We start from the raw sequence: 7,988 nt of genomic DNA on the forward strand, positions 1-7,988 counted from the left end.
TTCCCCAGGACAAGAAGGCAGCTCAGAAATTGTTGTACCAAGTGCCGAGGTACATAATTATGGATAATAAGCTTTATAGACGAGGCTATTCTTTACCCCTGCTTCAGTGCGTGTCCAAACCAGAAGCCAGTTCAATACTGCAAGAAGTGCACAAAGGTTTTTGCAGTGATCACGCCGGGGGTCAAAGTCTTTCCAAGAAGATATTAAGGCAAGGATATTTTTTGACCACCATGAATGGAGACGCGATGGATTACGTCAAGAAATGTGAAAAATGTCAGTGTTTCTCCAGCATCCCCCGAGTGCCTCCGAATGAGCTTACTCAGATGACCAACCCATGGCCTTTTGCCATTTAGAGCATCGACCTTATCGGGTCTCTGTCCACAGGGAAAGGAGGAGTGAAATATGTCATAGTAGCCATCGACTACTTCACAAAGTGGGTTGAGGCCGAGCCGCTCGCCACCATTACCTCCAAAAAGGCTTTGGACTTCGTCATAAAAAATATTGTTTGCCGGTATGAGGAAAATAGTGTCCGACAATGGATTACAGTTCAACAGTGAAGTGTTCACAGATTTCTGTCAACGACATGGCGTTATCAAGAGCTTCTCTTCTGTAGCCCATCCGCAGGCCAATGGCCAAGTGGAAGCCTCCAACTAAAGAAGAGGTTGGAGTAGGCGAAGGGAGCTTGGCCCGAGGAGTTTCCCAGGGCATTGTGGAGTTATCGTGCCACTGCCCGGACCTCCACCGACCATTCCCCCTTCTCGCTAGCTTACGGATATAAAGTTATTCTCCCAGTTGAAGCAGTAATCTCCACACACTGATGGGATATGTATGATCCAACCACGAACCACGCCTTACTTCAAGAGTCCCTGGATCTCATGGAGGAGCTACGCGAAGCTTCTTAGCTACGAGTAGCATCCTACCAGTAGAAAGTGGCTAGGTATTTTAACTCCAAAGTGAAAGACTGGAAATTCGAGGTCAGAGACTTGGTGTTGCGAAGAGTCTTCTTAGCCACCAAGGATCCAACTGCAGGAGTGCTCGGACCCAACTTGGAAGGCCCATACCATGTCGAGAGCGTTATATGTCCAGGAACATATAAATTGGCCCGACTTAGTGGGGAGCTTTTTCTGTACGCCTGGAATGCCAAGCACCTCCGTCGATATTACCAGTAGCATTTGCAATAGAAATTTTCTTTTCTTTCCTATAAAACCCTTGTAGCCTTCCGGCACATATAATTGAAACCGTGTATATAGTAAAACACAATAAGAAATCTGTTTATTTTGCCTATGTCTTTTTCTTTAGTTCCCGTTACATTTTTATTAAGGCTGTGTTAAGAGCACCCACGTTCGAACAAGTGACTGAAGACCAGTCTCCGATCACTTGGGGGGCATGGGGCTAGGGTAGCATTACACTGCACAAGGGGCGACCTAGGAACTAAACTTGTATGGCCAAGAGGAGCAAGCCTAATGTCGCCGTCCCAAGAGTAGAAAGTCTCAGGAAGCTAACCCAGCCTAGCCTGGGACTACGCTTAGTGTCACGGGCCGACTATTTGGGTATTTCAACTAGACGGAACGTGCGGAACTTGCAGACTCTTCAAGCTAGCAAGTCAGCCTACAACACACACCTACAGGCAAACAAACTCAGCGGTTAGCCACATACACATCTCGGACATGCAACGGGCGATAACGAAGTATGAGCAAGCACAAAGCAAGTCATTCCTAGGAACGTCCACACAACACAAAGCACACAACAAGGAAAGTGGCACACAATGGCCCAACGAAGGTAACAAACAAGTAACACATAAGCAACAAGGACGCACACAGGGACAAGTATGGATAAATGTTATTTCATTAATATATAGCCTTGATAAGGCAAGGGAGTACACAGCTTTGGCCCCTATCTGCTGATGGCCATGGTGCTTCCCTAAGTCACCAGGTCACCTCCCCCTAAGGAGCCTTCTAGGGAAATAAAGTCTTCCCAGGAACATATATGATTTTTGTCTGGGAGACATATGCAATATTACAAAACTGCCACTACCCTATCCCATGAGGTTGCTTGGTGCAAGACTTGACTAATGATCAAGCACCAAGGCATGCTCATTACAAAATGGCCCCATGTGGATGTGCCAAAGGGGCAGCACGCCACACTCTCCCCCACTTAATCTTTCGGCGCCCTCGACGAAGTAGCTTGTAGATCTTCAATCTTCTGCGTGAGCTTCTTCAAGTCTTCCGCCCTTTCCCAGCTGATTTCGTCATCAGCGAGCCCCTTCCATTTTACCAGATATTCCTTATGCTTTTTACGGTCAGTGGTGACCGTTCTTTCCGCCAGGATTTCTTCAGGTTGACGCTTGCTCCTTGGCTGAACACTGACTCCTCCTCTGGTTGACTGGTTGCGCTCTGGATTGGCTGGATCTTCATGATACGGCTTCAAGTTGCTGACGTGAAGGACCGGGTGTATCTTCATCCAATCGGGTAGGTAGACTTTGTATGAAGTTAGGCCAACTTTTGAGATGACTGAGACTGGACCCTCGTACTTGCGGACGAGTCTGATGTCTTTGTCCCCTCGGAATCTCAACTGTTCGGGCCGCAGCTTGATTAACACTAAGTCACCTGCTTTGAACTCCAGTGGTCTGCGCTTCTGATCTGCCCACTTCTTCATTCTTCTTGAGGCTTTCTCTAGATAAGCTCGGGCAATCTCTGTTGTCTTCTTCCAGTCTTTGGTGAAGTGAAAGGCTCGCGGGTTCCGACCGCGATATTCGTCCACTGTGTGGGGTAACAGCGGTTGCTTTCCATTAACAACTTCAAAAGGGCTCTTATTCGACGAAGAACTCTTTTGAGAGTTGAAACAAAATTGAGCTACATCGAGTAGTTGCGGCCAATTCTTCTGATTGGCATTGACAAAGTGGCGCAAGTACTCTTCCAACATCCCATTGAATCTTTCTGTCTGCCCATCTGTCTGCGGATGGTAGCTCGAGGAAATATTCAGTTGTGACCCCAAGAGATTGAATAATTCGGACCAAAACGTCCCCGTGAATCTTCCATCTCGGTCACTGACTATGTTCTGGGGCACTCCCCAATATTTGACAATATGTTTGAAAAATTGTCTGGCTGTCTCTTCTGCCGAACAGTACTTCGACACTGGGATGAATGTTGCATACTTCGAGAATCTATCCACGACCACCAAGATCGCACTTAAATCTCCTGCCTTCGGAAGACTGGTGATAAAGTCAAGCGACACGATCTCCCACGGTCGGCTTGGGACTCGCAAGGGCTCCAACAACCCAGGTGTCTTGTTCCTATTGACCTTGTCTTGCTGGCAGACCAGACAGGTCTTGGTGTACTCTACTACATCGTCCCACATTTGTGGCCAGTAGTATCCCTGCTTCAAGAGGGCATGGGTTCTCTGCCACCCTGGATGGCCTGCCCACAGAGTGTCATGACACTCGCTTAGTAATGTCCTTCACAAATCTCCAGCTTTTGGAACATACAAGCGCCCCCCTTTAGCCCACAGAAGGTCATCCTTCACCCAGAACTGGCGAGTCTTGCCTTCTTTTACGAGCTTCAGGATGGTCCTGACAACTGGGTCTTTCTCTAGGTTTTCTTTAATGCGTTCCTTGAGTGGAGTGTTCACCACGCTAGCCGATAAACTAGCCATGATCTTTAGAGTCGCCAACTCTGCTTTGCGACTCAAGGCGTCAGCTGCCTGGTTCAAGCGTCCTGCTCTGTGCTCAAAACGGAAGTCGAATTCCACCACAAACTCCTGCCATCGAGCCTGCTTAGGGGTCAGCTTCGGCTGAGTAAGGAAATGACTCACAGCTGCATTATCCATCTTCACCATAAACTTTGACCCCAGCAAGTAATGCCTCCACACTCGCAAGCAATGTATAACTGCGAGGAGCTCCTTCTCCTGGGAAGTATACCTCCTCTCAGCTTCAGACAGCTTGCGACTTTCGTATGCAACCGGGTGGTCCTCTTGTACTAGTACCCCTCCCAGAGCATAATCTGATGCATCTGTCTGTACTTCGAAGGGCTTGCTAATAGTTGGCAAGGCAAGAACAGGATCCTTCATCATGGCTTCTTTCAAACTCCTGAACGCTACAGCACACTTGTCAGTCCACGCCCAAATCACACCCTTTTTCAGAAGCTCGGTCAAGGGTGTCGCCCTTCTTGAGTAGCCGTCCACAAATCGTCTGTAGTAGTTGGCTAGGCCCAAGAAGGAGTGGAGTTCTTTCACGTTTGTGGGGGCTTTCCATTCCTGGATTGCCCTCACCTTCTCCAGATCCATACGAATACAGCCACGTTCCACCACGTGGCCTAAGAACTTGATGCTCTCCTGTGCGAACGAGCATTTCTCTCGCTTCACATATAGCGGGTTCTCTCTCAACTTCTGAAACACTTGAGCCAAGTGTTCTTGATGCTCTTCAATCGAGGCGCTATAAACCACGATGTCATCCAAGTACACCACCACGAACTTATCTAGATACTCGTGGAATACTTGGTTCATTAGTGTGCAGAAGGTAGCAGGTGCATTTGTCAACCCAAACGGCATTACTCGAAACTCAAATGCTCCGTATCGAGTAACACACGTAGTCTTTGGTTCATCCCCATCTGCAATCCTCACCTGATAATAGCCCGATCTCAAGTCCAACTTCGTGAAGTATTTGGCTCCACTTAGCTGGTCGAACAAATCAGCGATTAGAGGAATGGGGTATGTGTTGCGAACTGTCACCTTATTGAGAGCCCTATAGTCGATGCACAGTCTCAAGCTCCCATCGTGCTTCTTCTGGAATAGCACCGGTGCGCCATATGGCGCCTTCGACGGTCTGATGAAGCCTGCCTCCAATAGCTCTTTTAATTGCTTCCTCAATTCTTCTAGCTCAAGGGGTGCCATTCTGTATGGCGCTTTTGTTGGAGGTTTAGCCCCGGGCACCAGCTCTATCTGGTGATCAATCCCCCTCTTTGGTGGCAAGGATTTGGGGAGTTTATCTGGCATCACATCCCCATACACCTTAAAGACCCTCGTAATTTCTAGTGGAACAATTTCTTCCACTACTACTTCGAACACGGTGGGTACAACTACATAAGTGGGCTCTTGCTTCCTCACACCCTTCTTGAACTGTAAAGCTGATAGAAGCTTCACAGCAGGGGGTGGTTTCACCTTTGCAGGTACCATTGAAGGAGTCTCTCCCATTATGAGTAAGCTTCCCGTGGCAGGAATTGGAATGGCACCTTTCTCGGTTAGAAAGTCCATTCCCAAAACTACATCGAAGTCGTCCATATGGACGACCACCAAATCAATCTGCCCTTCCCACATGTCGATTTTCACTTTTACCCCTTTAGCCACGCCAGTTGTGGCCAAGGCTTTGGAGTTGACCGCCTTCATGCGGCCTGCATCTTTCTCCAGCTTTAGTCCCAGTCGCTTTGCTTCGAGTTCAGAGATGAAGTTGTGGGTGGCGCCAGTATCAATCATCACGCTTTTGGCAGGCTTGCCATTGATAGCGGCATCCACGAACATTAGCCCTTTCCTCAGGGTCTTCTTCCCTTTCTCGCCATGCTTCTTGAGAGCGTTCAATAGGCGGACAGCGCCCATGTGCGCGTACTCTTCTTCTTCCTCTTCTCCTTCACCCTGTTGTTCTTGGCCGATGAGGGCATTCAGCTTGCCCCAGAATTGGCAAACTGCCGACTTGTGTGGGCCTTTGCAAATCCAACAAGCCAGCGGCTTCTTCCCTATAGCAGCATCTGTCCCACTGGAAGAATTGGACTCAGCTGTCCTCTTCTCTCCCCCACTCTTACCCTGCCAGGACTTCCCAGACTTCTTACTCCCGGCGCTACTTGAGCTGGCTGGAGGGGTAGCCCTTTTCGGCAGGCTACTCTCAAGAGTGTAGTCTGTTAAGCGTTCGGCAGCAGCTTGAGCGGTGGCCAGATCGGTCACCCGCTGTCTTTGAAGTTCTTGATTGGCCCACGGTTTCAATCCCTCGAGGAAGCAGAAGAGCCTGTCCACTTCAGACATGTCTTTAATATCGAGCATCAGTCCCGAAAATCTCTTTACATACTCTCGGACTGTCCCGACTTGTTTAAGCTCTCGTAACTGGCGACGAGCTATGTAAGCTACATTTTCTGGCAGAAACTGCGTCTTTAATTCCCTCTTCAGGTCCGCCCAAGATGTGATAGTACACCTGCCATTCTCTATAACATCATACTTGGTCCTCCACCACACCTTGGCATCCCCCGACAAATACATGGTAGCCATGGCGACCTTTCCATCTTTTGAATCGGCCCGCACGACTCTAAATTAATGTTCCATGTCAAAGAGGAAATTCTCCAAATCCTTTGCATCTCTGGCCCCATTATAGGGCCTCGGCTCGGGTACTTTGGCTCGGCCATATTCCATACCTATCGGCCCGGTTGCAGGGGCATTCCCAACCGCTCGCATGGTCAGGTTTACCTTGGCAGATAGCTCAGCCATTTCTTCTCTGAGCACACCGACTGCCTCCCTGCAATCTTCCGTCGTGTCATTTATTGAAACTTCTTGTTCCTTTAGCATGCGCTCCACTGCCGCAATGCGCTCTTCCCACCGAGGGGAAACAGAAGTACTTGTTGGAGTGTTTCTTTTCTCCAACGCGATAATTCTGGATAGAAGAACATCATTCTCCTTCTCCAACGCAGCTATGCGATTGTTTGCATCAGACGAACCCGAGTCCTGACTTGCAGAGGAAAGATCCCTGACCCTCTCGTCCAGGCCATCTAATTCCCCTACTCGCTTCTCAAGAGCTTCGATCCTCTGAGTGTTGCTCACCATAGTGTGTTTTTGCCAAGCGCTTTCTAACTTGGCTCTGATACCAACTGTCACGGGTCGACTATTTGGGTATTCCAACTAGACGGAACGTGCGGCACTTGCAGACTCTTCAAGCTAGCAAGTCAGCCTACAACACACACCTACAGGCAAACAAACTCAGCGGTTAGCCACATACACATCTCGGACATGCAACGGGCGATAACGAAGTATGAGCAAGCACAAAGCAAGTCATTCCTAGGAACGTCCACACAACACAAAGCACACAACAAGGCAAGTGGCACACAATGGCCCAACGAAGGTAACAAACAAGTAACACATAAGCAACAAGGACGCACACAGGGACAAGTATGGATAAATGTTATTTCATTAATATATAGCCTTGATAGGGCAAGGGAGTACACAGCTTTGGCCCCTATCTGCTGATGGCCATGGTGCTTCCCTAAGTCACCAGGTCACCTCCCCCTAAGGAGCCTTCTAGGGAAATAAAGTCTTCCCAGGAACATATATGATTTTTGTCTGGGAGACATATGCAATATTACAAAACTGCCACTACCCTATCCCATGAGGTTGCTTGGTGCAAGACTTGACTAATGATCAAGCACCAAGGCATGCTCATTACAAAATGGCCCCATGTGGGTGTGCCAAAGGGGCAGCACGCCACACTTAGCACCTAAGGGCTAGATAACGCAAGTAGTGCATGGAGATGACTAGTCTATTGATCCCAAGATGCGAACGGGTGACCGAGTACCCATACTTGGTCTCAAGGGATCCGCGATTTGGGGAGCTTGGCTAGTCGATGAGCGAAGCACCCTTAGTATCGCTGTATCTCGTATCTGGAAAAGCCAGGATAATAGTTAGGAATTTAGGTTACCTCCCGAGGAAAACGTGCGGCCAGAGAGCAATAATCAAATCCTACTCTACACAATGCACAGGTGGCCTACGCCTGAGCCTCACCTCCCGAGAATAGAGCTTAGGAGGAAGGTATGCACCCGGGGACAGTGTCGAAACTCTTGAGCAGCTCCTCGAGTAGTGCATACTCGGGGCCAATTGTTTTCACACTCGAATCCCTGATAGCCCGAATCTTTGGAGTATAGGGTCGGTCTGCGGTAAATCCCGCGTCAAAGTACGGACCCGCCAGAGTAAATGCGGGACCATGTGTAAAATATTTTGAGTTCTTATTCTCGTGACATTCGTGT

Source organism: Humulus lupulus, chromosome 4 (assembly GCF_963169125.1).
Source record: "Humulus lupulus chromosome 4, drHumLupu1.1, whole genome shotgun sequence".
NCBI lineage: Eukaryota > Viridiplantae > Streptophyta > Magnoliopsida > Rosales > Cannabaceae > Humulus > Humulus lupulus.